This window comes from Tamandua tetradactyla, chromosome 5 (assembly GCF_023851605.1).
Source record: "Tamandua tetradactyla isolate mTamTet1 chromosome 5, mTamTet1.pri, whole genome shotgun sequence".
Taxonomy (NCBI): Eukaryota; Metazoa; Chordata; class Mammalia; order Pilosa; family Myrmecophagidae; genus Tamandua; species Tamandua tetradactyla.
Genome location: NC_135331.1, coordinates 166,005,214 through 166,018,475, shown reverse-complemented (window position 1 = coordinate 166,018,475; position 13,262 = coordinate 166,005,214). Strand labels below are relative to the sequence as shown.

At 43.3% G+C, this 13,262-nt stretch overlaps 1 protein-coding gene across 2 annotated transcripts in view; it reads left to right on the top strand.

The window, feature by feature from the left end:
• Window positions 1–13,262, top strand: part of SCML4 (Scm polycomb group protein like 4) — a 102,360-nt gene that overhangs the window by 65,103 nt on the left and 23,995 nt on the right. The window lies entirely within an intron of this gene.

The window sequence follows — 13,262 nt, the reverse complement described above, 5'->3', positions numbered from 1 at the left end:
GTGTGAGACCCTGTCTTGTAACAAATGATTGAGCTTAGGAAAGTTTTTGAGAACTAAGGTGACCATTGAGAATGAAGTAGGCATCCACCAGCAAAGCTGTCACAGGGATAGATTTACAGCATTTAACAAAAGAATGCTTAGAGGGCTATACCTCAACCCAGGAAGATAAGAGGGAAGGATAAACATATTTTTAGCACAGAGTTCCTTGATACAATCAAGAACCTTGCCTAGAATTTTACTTTAATCTCTCTGAGATCTGGGAAACAAGAAGAAATTTGGTCTTTACATGGGAAGGCACCTAATTAAATATGGTTGATATGAGCAAATTATGTATACTTTTATAATTTTCTTGATATCTTTATACATGGTGAGCTGGGACTTGGTTTCCTATGTAAAATGAGGATGTTGCAGTTTCTGATATATAATTTTCCTTCGAGTACTACCTATGAATTTGGCCTCTCCTTTAAACCTTTGTTGACTCAGAAGCATGTTCTGGAGCTAATTTATCTTCTAGTGAATCTTATAATGAGAGTAGCAGAGTGGTCTTATTTTACCTCTCAAATCCTACGACATCATTATGCTGAAGAAGCATGATCTATGGGACATGATCATGTCTCTCATTGACCCTTAAAATTTACCTATGGAACTAGCGTCTTGTTGCCTCAGCCAAAACAAAATTGAAATAGTTTCATTTTAACATCCTGTCTCAGTCCCACACCTCATCCCTTGAGTTTTCCCTGAGTGATCATCGAGGAAGCTCTTGCCTTGGGTTCTCACCTGAGTCTCTCCCCTTCCAAGCTCACCATGTAGGTGGGAGTTTGTCTTTTCCCTGAGGGTCTTCCCTGAATAGTACAGCTGTCTTACATCTTCCCTTGACTAAGAACACAAGCCTTGGATCTCTGGCTCAAATCTGGTTTCCTTCTAGTCAGTTTGAGAGGCTTGGAAGTAATGAGTCCAGTTGTCCTCGTGAGTCCTTCTCTAGGCCATGGCTTCTTTGAAAAATCCAATGACTCCAAATCAGACAACCTCGTGGGAATTGATTGTCATGCCCTGGGTGTTGCAGAACCAAATGCCATGTGCTTCACTTTTGGGGGAGCCTTGGGGTGAGTGGCAGCCATGGTACAGTGTGCTGTGAATGGGACCCTGGCCACACATTTATTTCCCACCAGTCTACAATGTGGTCTAGAATGACAGCAAAAGGGAGTCAGCCTTTAGATTCAGTTATTATCTCTTTACAATTGCCTTGTCAAAGTTCCCTTAAAGGGTAACATATCAGGTTATTACTATTTTAGATGAAGAATTGGTTTACCATCCCACCATCACAGCAAGAAAGGCATGGGTATTTATATGTGGAGAGGGATAGAGGTCTTTGTTGAGTTTAAACTCCATACTCATCCATAAGACCAAGTGGTTCTTAAACAGGATCATAAGGTTTGAGCTCATTTGAACCAGAAGAATGCCTGGTCTTGGTGCAGCCCCAAGATTATTCAAGCCAAGATGGAGTATTCCAGGCTTGGAACTGGAGTTAGAGGGTTCGTTAAACACTCACTGGAACATTACCAGAGGAAGTTAACCAGTTGGTAAGAGAATGCAAGACCATCACACAAGGGAGTGATTGATGTTCCTTGTGTTCATGGTCAAAAAAAGGAAGATGCAGGGAAGACATGATTTTCTATTCCAGTATGTGACAGCAGGCCATATGAATTTGTTCTTTGTGGTCCTAAAGGGCAGTACTGAGACCAAGGACCTAGAAGGGAGATTTTAATGACATCAAAGGCCTTTGCCACTCAAACTAGAGCTGGCAGCTTCCACATCACCTGGGAAAGGCAGGAGCTCAGCAGCCTCCCAGAACTTTCTAAAACAGATCCCCAAGTGTTTCAAAAGCACATGGATTTGAGAAATGGGAATCGATTTGAGAAACTTTCAGGAGATAGTTCACTCAGGAGTGAGGTGGAATTGACATTGTAAAGAGCTTTGAAAAGTCAAGGCCATTCCAAATTAGAAAAGGCTGCTTGGATGCTGGTGATCTCCACATTGTTGTTGACAAATATGTGCTGGTGTCCACTTGTTAGGGCCCTCTGGAGGAACTCTGGCAACCTGGAGGAGTTGGAACAAGACGTCCTCCCTGTTCTCTTCCAAGCTGAGTCCCAGACTGGAGGTGGCAGAGGACAGCCTTGCCAACAGGACAGGGCTCTCAGAAGCCTCAGTGACAGGCCTCCCAGAGGTGGCACTGAGGGCACCAAGACAAAGTGACTCACATTAGAAGCAAGTCATATTTAAAAAACAGACAAACAAACAAAAACCAAGCGAAAGTGAGAATGCTCACTCTATTAGCAGACAGATGTATCAAAGCTAAAACAGCAGGCGATTAATAGAGATATCTATAAGCCAAATTTTGTTTATTTAATTAGAGAAGTTGTAGGTTTACAGAAAAACTATGCATAAAATAGGGAGTTATTTACCACCCTATTATTAGCATCTCACAAGGAATCCTTTTCTACATAAGTTCTACTGTAAGTTGGTTGGACAAAGATTGGTAGCATTAGGTCAGACTATTAATTAAACAGGGTCCAGGTGTTACCACATAGTAGTAAAAAGTATTAGAAAAGTGATCCTCTAGGTGTATCAATTATAAAGCAGATGAAGATTTGAATGACAAAGGTCTGATAAAATTCTCTAGGAAAAAAGTCAATGTGACCTATGCTTCAAAATAAAGTTGAGGAAAATAAATAAAGCAGAGTAAGGTTCTAGGCCTCAGGGGAATGAAGTTGGGGGGAAAATGTAAACGTATAGCTGAAAGAATAACTTGGAAGAGAGAGAGCGTCTTCCAAATCTCTTCCTTAGACCTTTGAAATGTAAACTCCCCAAAGTGTCCATGGAAATCTAGCCTTCAGGCCCACTGACCTACCTAGTTATCCTTGAGCTTCAAGTTCTTGGCTTGAGACAAGGAACTTCATTGTTTTCCTCCTGTTCTGTTAGTTGACATCTAAATGCGAAGTTTGTGTTTTAGGAAACAGAGCAGCTCTGGGGATGCTTTAGGAGAATGGAGGCATTAAGATGGGGTTGATGACATTTGTGGTTCTGTCCAAAGACATGAGATGATCATGGGAAAGATTTTACCTTTGGGTGTTAAAAAGAAAAAGTCTTCATTTTAAATATGGTTTAGCCAGGTACTTCTCAAACTTTCATGTGCATACAAACCACCCGGGGATCTTAGGAAAATGCAGATACTGATTTTTTCTTACTGGGATGCAACTGAGACCCAGCATTTCTAACACGTACCCGGGTGCTATCCGTGCTGCTGGTCCCGGGACGATACTTTGGGTGGCAGAGTGTGGGCTGCTAGAGTCCTGCTCATGTAGAGAAATTTACTCAGGTGAGTAAAATGATTCTGTCTGTGCTAAGATAATTCTTCTCCTATACAAGTGTTGCTTCCACGAATAATCGGTGTCCAGTAGTGGTGGTCCTTGGGCTGGAGAAGAAAAGACGTGTGTGAGGAAGGCAAAGCAATCGGTGCTAGGTGGCCTATATGTAAATCCAGGTGAGATAGAGCAGGTGTGCAGGGCAAGGGAGAAGGTGAAAGATGGGAAAATCATGACAGCTAATACTTTCTTAGAGGACAGTCTGGCTACCACCTGTAACAGGGTCTCAGGAGTCCTTTAAGCCTTCCCTCGCTCCTAGAGGCTGCCCATCTGTTATCCCAGACCCTTCTCTGCACGTCCACAATGACATTTAATTCAGCCTTCTATTTGAAGGAATCTGGGGACAGATCTTATCTCCTCTGTCATACAGGAACCAAGCTGCCCCCAGTATAGCCTGAAACATAACAAGTACTCAGTAAATATTTACCGAATCAAATTGTATTCTGCACAGTAGAACAAATTGTCAGTTCACCGAGAGTAGAGGATCTCTTTTGGAAACCACAAATGTGATTTCAGAACTCGTCTGCAGGATCTAATTTAGTGGTGGTTTCCTGCCTTTTGAAGGTTTTGCATGATGGGAACAAATTGTTTACTTTTGGTTCAGTAGCTTATTTGATACACTGAAGGTAGGGAGTGGGAGAGGGGGAGGGATGCTTATTCTTGAGTCTTGAATTTCATTCCTTGGCTGGTGGTCTTTGAAGCAAGCACCAAAAAAACCACTGGAGTAAGAACCCCTCAAAGTGTGTCCTATTATGATTGAACATATATGCCCAGCATTTAGAAACAATCTCCTTTCTTGCTGAGCAACAGATTTCTATAATAGAATAGCTCCACAGAAAATGGCTGTACAGAAGATAAGATCTTTCTATCTTTCCAAGGTCATTTATTTCTGAAAGGGAATTTACTTTATCAAGTAGCATGAATTCTATCACATTGACCACTTATTAACATTTGACTGGTTGCAAAAAATTAAAGCACCCAGAGACGAAGCCGTTCGTGCTGAGCCACACAGAAAGGCAGCAGTGGGGTAGGGTGGGGGGAACAACACAGAGCCCAGGTCTTCCCATCTTTGGCACTTTGCTTTTCCGCCCAGACCCTGATATTTATGGGACCTATTACCCAACACTTTCTGGGTAGGGTGTGAATTCCTGTTTTCCTGCTCAGAAGGCCGATTGCACAAAATGAACAGACACAAGTGGTCCGCCATACACCCATATCTTTCCAGCAAAGATATAAAGGAACAAAACAAACCCAAGGCCCCATTTAGCAGAGTCTGACTGTCCTTCATGTGACCTCTCCACCCATCAATCCCGGTTACCCCACTCTAGAGCCAGTCAGATGATGCTGAGGACTCCTGGCCTCTCTGTCAGTACATGGGTCAGTTCAAAAGGCCTGTCCAAAGTGGGTTGCAATTCCAGGGGAAGCTTAACTGGGTCCTGTGGGTCTGAGTCTCTCTTAAGGTTGCCAGCATCTTAAAGTTCACCTAGGGAATCATCCTCTTCCTACTCTACTGATGTGATTGTTGTTAAGATTAAGTTCCTCTCAGAGAGTTGAATTGAGGCCCCAGTTCCACTCCCCACCCTAAGCTGTTGGTTCCTTGCCATTTGTGCCTCCCCACAGAGCAGTACACGACATGGCAGCTTGTACCACCAGAGAGAGAAGGAAGAGAGGGAAAGCTAACAAGATGGAGGTGACATCCCATTACTTTAAATGAATCGGAAGTTTTTTGGTTTTTTTTTTTTTTGCTTGGGCAGGCACCATGAATTGTACCCAGGTCTCTAGTATGGCAGGCGAGACATCCCATTACTTTTGCTATACTCTCTTCATTAGATATGAGTCACTGGGTCCAGCCCACACTTAAGGGGTGGGGATAACATAGGATGTGATTGCCAGGAGGTGGGGATCACTGGGAAATACATCAGAAGCTGTCTACTACACCATCCCCATATGCAGGTAAAAACAAAAACCTTTCTCCTTCTGCTTGAAAATTTGACCTTAAGTCAACTTTCTGACTCTGTTCCCCTTTCACCCTAATATGAGGAACATGTTACCTGTTAGTAGGCAACATTGCTTATGATAGCAAGTCCACTGATTGATAAGTTGCATCTGGACTGGGAAGAACTATATTTGAACTACAAATACCTAATAAAGACAGCATAACTTCGAGCTTCCTTCAGTGCAAAAGTTCTTACAGTAGACCAGATCCTTTGCAAGGAGCCTGAAACTAACCTATGGGATTGTTATAAGAGATTTTGACTCCTATGGAGCCAGAATGGAACTCCCACCAACTCTAGAAGAATCTTATCTCCCTGCATTTGATTCATCACCGGAGTCACTATAGAGTACAGCTCATACAGGCTCTATGGACAGCTGTAAGGATGGGAAATTTGTTCAGATACTAAATACTTCTGATTTCATCTGATGCCACACATGGCCTGTGGTTGTCTTGCCAGTCTGAATGTTTAGTAGAGCCTAGGAGGAAGACCACCTGGTGGGCCCTGACCTTCAACTTGGGATTGGATCCCAGTCTGCACTGTGGTCCTGTGAGCCTGCCAGTGAAGCAACAGCTCACCCCAATTAATGGCAACCCCAGGAGTCCAGGCAGGCCCTGAGTCTCTTCCCACTGGAAACCTGTGGGGTGCTCCTCAGGTGTCATCTCCTCAGCTTTCCCTACAAATGAAGAGCAAGTTGCTTGGTACTGTCAGGGGTACCTTTGATGGCTGCTCTGGGTTCTTATAAACCAGAGCTACCTGTCATAGCACTACCTGCCTTGGTAGGTAGTGTAAGTGGTAGGCTGGGGTCTAAGTGACAGAGCTCTAGCTGCTTTCTTAATTTCTTGGAGTCAGATGTTGGGGAGATGGCTGGAGGTGGTACAGAAAGGTAAAAATTATGATTGGCTACACTTCTGATCTTGGGTCGCTGCCACAAGTGGATTCCTATAGGGGTTTCAGAAAGATCACAGTCTCCATGAGGGGAGGGGGCTATCCACATTCCCTGGCAGGTGCTCAATATATAGTATTGACTGGATGGATTGGGGGACGATATCTGTGTGTTCTGTTGCATATACCTAAGCTTGGCTGGGTGGATTCGATGTTTTGTTTTTCTGGAAAGAGGAAAGATTGAAAAATGGAAACAAGTTATGTTCTGAAAACAAGAGTGCCTATAGAAAAAGTCTGATAAGTGATGAGCTGGGGCAGAGAGTGGACAACAGGGAAGCTATGACAAGTCAGAGGGATCTCTGGAGAAAAGCTCCCCCAATGGAGCTTTATTTTGACTTGCTTATTGATGGCGGGGCATCTTGGGGTTAGCCCCTTCTCTGTTTCAGTTCCCGCCAAAATGGAAGTCATATTCTTCTGCAATTCTTTCTCATTCTTATGAACCATAAGAAAACCCATATGTAAAATTCCCATCTTACTAAATAAATAAATGAAATGATGGTTAGTCATTATATAAAAGAATTTTATCACTTTCAAGGATGTTGCCCAAGATTTAGCACAAGCTCTTTAAAGAATAAATTTGCATTTCTCAAAGAGTATATCATTTATTTTTACATGACTTCTCAGGAACATTTTTTGCAGCATAAATGGGGACATGTCTCTAAAACCTAGAAAACGCTATGATCCTCCCTCAAAGTTGAGCTGTCCATTTACAACTGAAACTTACAAGTGTTCCTTATTGCAGAGACCCCAACAGTTTCCTGATGAAGAACCACTTTTAATTTCCCCAAACTTCTACGAAAGAACCAAAAAGGTGTGTGTCGGGGGTAGAGGGGGATGTTGTTGGGGAAAGAGAAACTATTGTGGCCTCATCCACTTTCGCCACACCCCATATTTTGGGAGTTCCAATAAGCCTTGGGGTAGAGGCTTGGTGAAGCTGCAGGATCATATGCAGGGGCCTGTGGAACCTGTTCTCCCGTTGACCGAAAGGGCATTTGTTGTTCCAAAAGGCTGAGTTTGGTCAAAATTTCCAAAGGAGGAAATCAACCCATAGCCTTAAAACAAAGCCTTAGGCAAACCAGAAACCTGGAGCGGACTAAGGAAGTTCAGGGGTCAGGCATTAGAATTATGGTTGGTTTCTGCACATCTCATTAGAGGAGGGAAACTATAAATATACTTAAATGGAACAGAGGGGAGTCATAACGTTGATTCTAAGGGCCGAGTGACCTGAACTCTAGGGACAGGCTTCAAAGGAAAATCTATACTGGCCAGAGAACAGTTAATAGAAAATTTAATTGAAGCGAATGAAATGCTCAGCTTCATAGGTGGTGCTTTCGGGTGCCCTTTGAACCAGGAAGGCTGGGCCACAGAGGGCCCTTGGGGAAAATATGATGAGCTTATCTGAGCAAGAGCAAGAGCAAGAGGCGAGACGGAGCCTGAGAAACGAGAAATCTGCAAACCTCCCCAAGAGCCCCAGTGAAAGGAAACTTGCTGGTTTCTGCCACAAGAGAAGTCCCTGAGACGATCGTGGCACAAGATCCCTCTGTGCCTCCGGGAGTTTGGAGCACGTGCAGGGAACCAGTGCCCCAGAAGGAGCGAGCGTGAGGGCTGCCAGGTGGCAGAGACACACTGCCTAAGGTAGGAAGCAAGGCTGCTTGTCCCGGACTCTGAGCAGGAGGAGCACTGCTGTTGCATTCCATTGCGGGCCAGGGACCTTTCTGGTTCCTGCCTCTCTTCCTCTTCTTCTCTCCTTGCGCACCCCTTTCTCTACGTTCCAGAGCATAAATGCTGTGCCCTTTTGGTGGTGGCCCCTGGTTAAGCCTCGGGTTATGGTTATTCCGCAGCTATTCCAGTGGGTGGTACCATCGGGCCAATTGCATTACCCCCTTTTCTGCTCTGGGGTTCGGGGTATGGGTGTGTGGTGCCGCCCTTCACACAAAGAGCCGTCTGCACACTGGTCTGACCTGCCGGCTTGGACAGGATGCTGCAACTTGAAGGTTGGCGAGAGCCAGGCAGCCAACCCGACCCACCCGGAGAAAGGCAGTGGCCCCCACCTGGGGAGGGAGAGGGATGACTGCAGAGGAGGTTTGCTCTGTGCAGCTGCTGTGCCAGTCAGGAAGTTAAGACTGACTGGCTGATAAGCAAAGAGGTAAGGAATGGAGGAGAAAGTGGGTGCGTGTGTTAGAGAGAGAGAGAGAGAGATAGCATTTAATGCGAGGAGAGAATAGTGTAAAGCTCTGGAACTTTCTGGCTATTTTTTCATGAATAGGTATGATGGGAGAATAAATTTGCAGATGGTGGTTTGTTGCTTTCCAGGGCTTCGTTTTGCTTCAAAATCCAAATAAATTGGCAATAGCACTTTTAAAATTTTAAATAAAAATAAATAGTCTCAGCTCACTTAACTGTAAACAGCGGGTCTTGGGTCCTGAGCGGGAAGTGGTCACCATTGGCCTGAGGGAAGCCTTGCTCAGAAGTCTCTGTAGTTCTCCACAGGCGGGCCCCTTCCGGTCTCCAGGCTGCTCTTGCAGCTTTGAGACTTTCTCTTTTTCTCTCTGGCTCTTGATTTTCACCTTCCTGCTCTCTTCCTCTTTCTGCCTCTCTCCTCAGAGGTTCTCGGCATTCCAGGATTGCAGCCTGAATGGGTAGCACTGGGCATCCTGGAAGCCAAAGGTGCAGGGACGTTCTCAGGAAGACTTGCCAGTGAGGAAGAAGGGAGGGAGGCAGAATGCACACTCCTAACTCAGTCCCCTGGGCTTCTGCTCTCCAAACAGGGAGGCTTAGACCTGGTTGAGTGGTTGAGTTTCGTAAGCAAACGGATATCCCCTGAGGCTGAGTGGGGTTGAACTCTTCTAGAGTGATCTTTGGCCTCCCTAATAGGCAGCCTTTATGTCTGGCAGCTGAAGGAAACCATAGTCCACAAACAGATTAGCGATGGTTGGAAAGGAATGCCAAGCTGTCTTGAAAGTTCCCAAGAAAATAAACCCTAAAAATGTGGCCACATCCTTGACTGTGGCATTTTGCCTCTCCCTTTCTAGTTGAGCATGCTCTTGTGATTGTACAAAAAGCGGATTCTTCTTTTTTTTTCTTTCTGGAGAAAAGATTTAATAGCTTACAAGTGTCATCACTCGTCCCTTTGGATGGAGGCGGGGGGGGGGGGGGGGGGGGGGGGAGAAAAAGCCTCCTGTTTACCTGGCTTTGCTTAGCTGGCATTTTCCACAGCAATTAAATAGCCTCAAAGAGAGGCTGAGTTAGAGCTTCTTGTTTAATGAGAAGTGCCGGGGTGACAAGACAGCATATTTCAGTCGAAAAGAGATTTTCTAAGGGCCCGGGAGAAAATATTTGTGAATATCTTAACCCTGAGTTTGCCGTGAGTGTGTACGCGGGAGCTGGGAGGTGGTCCTGTCAGGGCTCTGTCCTTGTCCGCTGGCCCCACCTGGTGTTCACTCACCAGTGAGTCACAAAGCGCTGTGAGAATGTGGTTCCTTCTCCAAGTACAGATTTGGTCCTTTCTTTTAGCCAATTTTAAATAGTGGGTTTGGGTGACTTGCCATCCAATTAAATTCTCAGGCTAATAGGAGTGCTGTAATTCATCTGCCTGGATGTGGGCTGATTTAGTGGCTTTTAAATAGCATAAAGGATATTTATCCAGCAGTTCTTTTTAATTGAAGTGAGTCAGATTGGGGTCAGGTATAAGGAAGAACTTCCAGGCAGTGAGAGTTGTGGCACTGTGGCCTGTAAGATCTCTTTGGGAAACCTTTCTCTCTCTCTCTTTTTTTTTTTTTTTTTTACGTGGGCAGGCACCGGGAATCGAACCCGGGTCTCCGGCATGGCAGTGAGAACTCTGTCTGCTGAGCCACTGTGGCCTGCCCTTCAGTGGCCTGCCCTTCAGGAAGCTTTTAAATAAAAGACTCAGTTATCTCCAGGGTTTCTGCTCTAGAAACTACCTTGCCTGGAGACAGGGACTGGAGCTAGCACAGTACTTCCAAGTGTTGATTTACATGGGAGACCCGGGTTCAATTCCTGGTCCATGCACTTCCCAGAAAACAAACAAGCAAACCAAACAAACAACAAACAAACAAAAATTCAACAAATGGTGCTGCAATTACAGGATACGCACATGGAAAAATAATGAAATGTGACCCCGTCATACAGCATATAAGAAAAACAAAGTTAATTTACCATCTTCTCAATTTTTACTATGTCTGAGTAACATCAGGGTAGTGTCTACTCAAGATTTTTCGTTACATTGATTCATTTCTTTTAACTTTCACCTCATCGTAAGCAACGATAAAGTATCTGCAAAATCATGGGTTGATGTGCCAATTCTTTTATTGAACGGACATTAAAGTGCATGATTATAAGTAAAATATGGTTCACCCGTCTACCTCCTAAAAGCCTCCCACGTCCCACCAGTAGGACGCATTTAACCCTTGGGGAGACACTGGGCTGGGTGCTTTGTGAGGGTCTTTTCAGTCCTGTGGCTATGTGATGATGATCATCATTATATTAGTCATTTTTATACTCAGTCACAATTCAGGCGCCATCACCCCCAGTTACAAAGGTGAAGAAAATGCAGTTTTAGTCAGATTTGAACAGGCCTGTCTCATTCATTCATAAAGTCACCTGTGCACCTGAACGTTCTGTTTGCTCACAGTCTTCCCAGGACCCCCAGGCTCTGCAAAGCCATGTCTGCCTTGATGATTTGTCTCAAGGGCTGTTCACCTGGGCAGACTGCGGAGTCACCGACTAATTCTTTGTTGGATAGAGGGCTATTGCGTGATGGTCTCTGAAGTCGGTTTTATTTCCTGAGTAATTCATTTGGATCGTAGCCCAGAGGCTGGCTTTTATTACCTTTGATCTCACCCGCTGTTGTCAGCAGTTTTTAAACAAATAAAGTGCATGTCCTCTTGTTCCCCATTTCCACACTTCATCATAGGAGAATGAGCTTTTCTCTGCATCGGTGTTTTCCAGCTGTAGCACACATGGGTGAAATTACATTCGCTACCTTATACTGTCAGAATTGCACCGGTATATTTAATTTACATTTTAAAGATTTAACAAATGAATTAAACATTTTAATTAAATCCCTTTTTCATTGTTTACTAACCATGTTAAGAATTTATATTTCACCCTTTATAATGTGAATTTTAATGCATCTTGTATGTGACAGCAGCCTTACTCTTACACGGACCCAGATGTTTACTCAATAAACATTGAGTGCCTCCTGTGTGCCAACTACCATGCAGGACGCTGTGTGTGGCTGCCACACATATAACAAAATGACTGTGACTTGGGGTACAAAGAGGATTGCAATCCCAGACTATGGGAACTTTCCAATAAAGGGAATATAACGGCAGCATACTGCTTACTGGCTTACTCAATAAATCTTAGTTTTCCTCTCCCTCACTCCACTCAGGAAGTGATTTAGTGTATAGGGAGCCAGGTCATTTGAAGATTCTTTATACTGATGTCTTCTTATCCAGAGGGAAGAGCTGTGGTTGAGGCCCATCAAAGCAAAGGGCAGGATCCGGTACACGAAGACAGGATGCAAAACCTTGGACTGCTCAGCTCCCTTGTGTCCTGACGACTACACACAAATCTGGAGACTGTGTCCATAGTCCCTAGTCTGAAGAACAGGGCTTCTGCCATTACTTAAAAAAAAAAAAAAGCAACAACAGCTTTATTGAGATACAATTCACCTACCATATAATTCATCCATTTAAAGTTTACATTTCAGAAATACAACATACCAAAATGTATGGATGCCTCAAAAGCAGTTCTGAAAGAAATTTATAGCTCTAAATGCTTATGTTAAAAAAGAAAAGACTTCAAATAAGAGACCTAACCTCAAAACTGGAAGAACTAGGGAAAAAAAAAAAGAGCAAACTAAATCCAAAGCAAGCAGAAGGAAGGAAATAACAAAGATTAGAATAGAGATCAATGAAATAGAAAACAAGAAAAACAATAGAATCGAAACCAAAAGTTGGTTCTTTGAAAGATCAATACATTTGATCTAGCGTTAGCTAGACTGACAAAAAAAAACGAGAGAGAGGATACGAATAACTAAAATGAGAAATGAAAAGGGGAATATCACTACCAACTCTGCTGAAATAAAAAGGACTGTAAGAGGATACAAACAACAAAGCTCCCAGGGCTAATAAATTAGCAAAGGGAGGGAGTACAAGATCAACAACTCCAAAACAGAATGTTTCTATACCCAAGCAGTGAATTATCAGAAGAAGAAATCAAGAAAAGAATTCCATTCACAATAGCAATGAAAAGAATCAAATATCTAGGAAAGGACTTATACACAGAAAACAGCAAGATATTGCTAAAAGAAAACAATGAAGCCCCAGATAAATGGAAGGACATTCTATGTTCATGAATTGAAAGACCAAATATTGTTAAAATGGCAATACTGCCACAAACAATGCAATCTGAATAGAAATTCCAGCAACTTTCTTTGCAGAAATGGAAAAGCCAATCATCAAATTTATATGGAAGGGTAAGGGATCCTGAATAGCTAAAGCAATCTGGAAAAAAAAGAATGAAGTTGGAAGACTCATACATCCCAATTGTAAACCTTATTACAAAGCCACAGTAATCAAAACAGCCTGTACTGGCACAAGGATGGACATATAGACCAATGGAATTAAGAGCTCAGAAATCAATCCTCACATTTATGGCCAAGTGATTTTTTTTTTTTTACTTTTTTTATTGTATTAGTATAACATATATACAAAGCAAAGAAATAAAAAAGCAATAGTTTTCAAAGCACTCTTCAATAAGTAGTTACAGGACAGATCCCAGAGTTTGTCATGGGCTACCATACAAACTTCTCATATCTTTCCTACTAGCTGTTCCAGAATATAGGAGGCTAGAAGGCTTAAATATTTTTTTATCA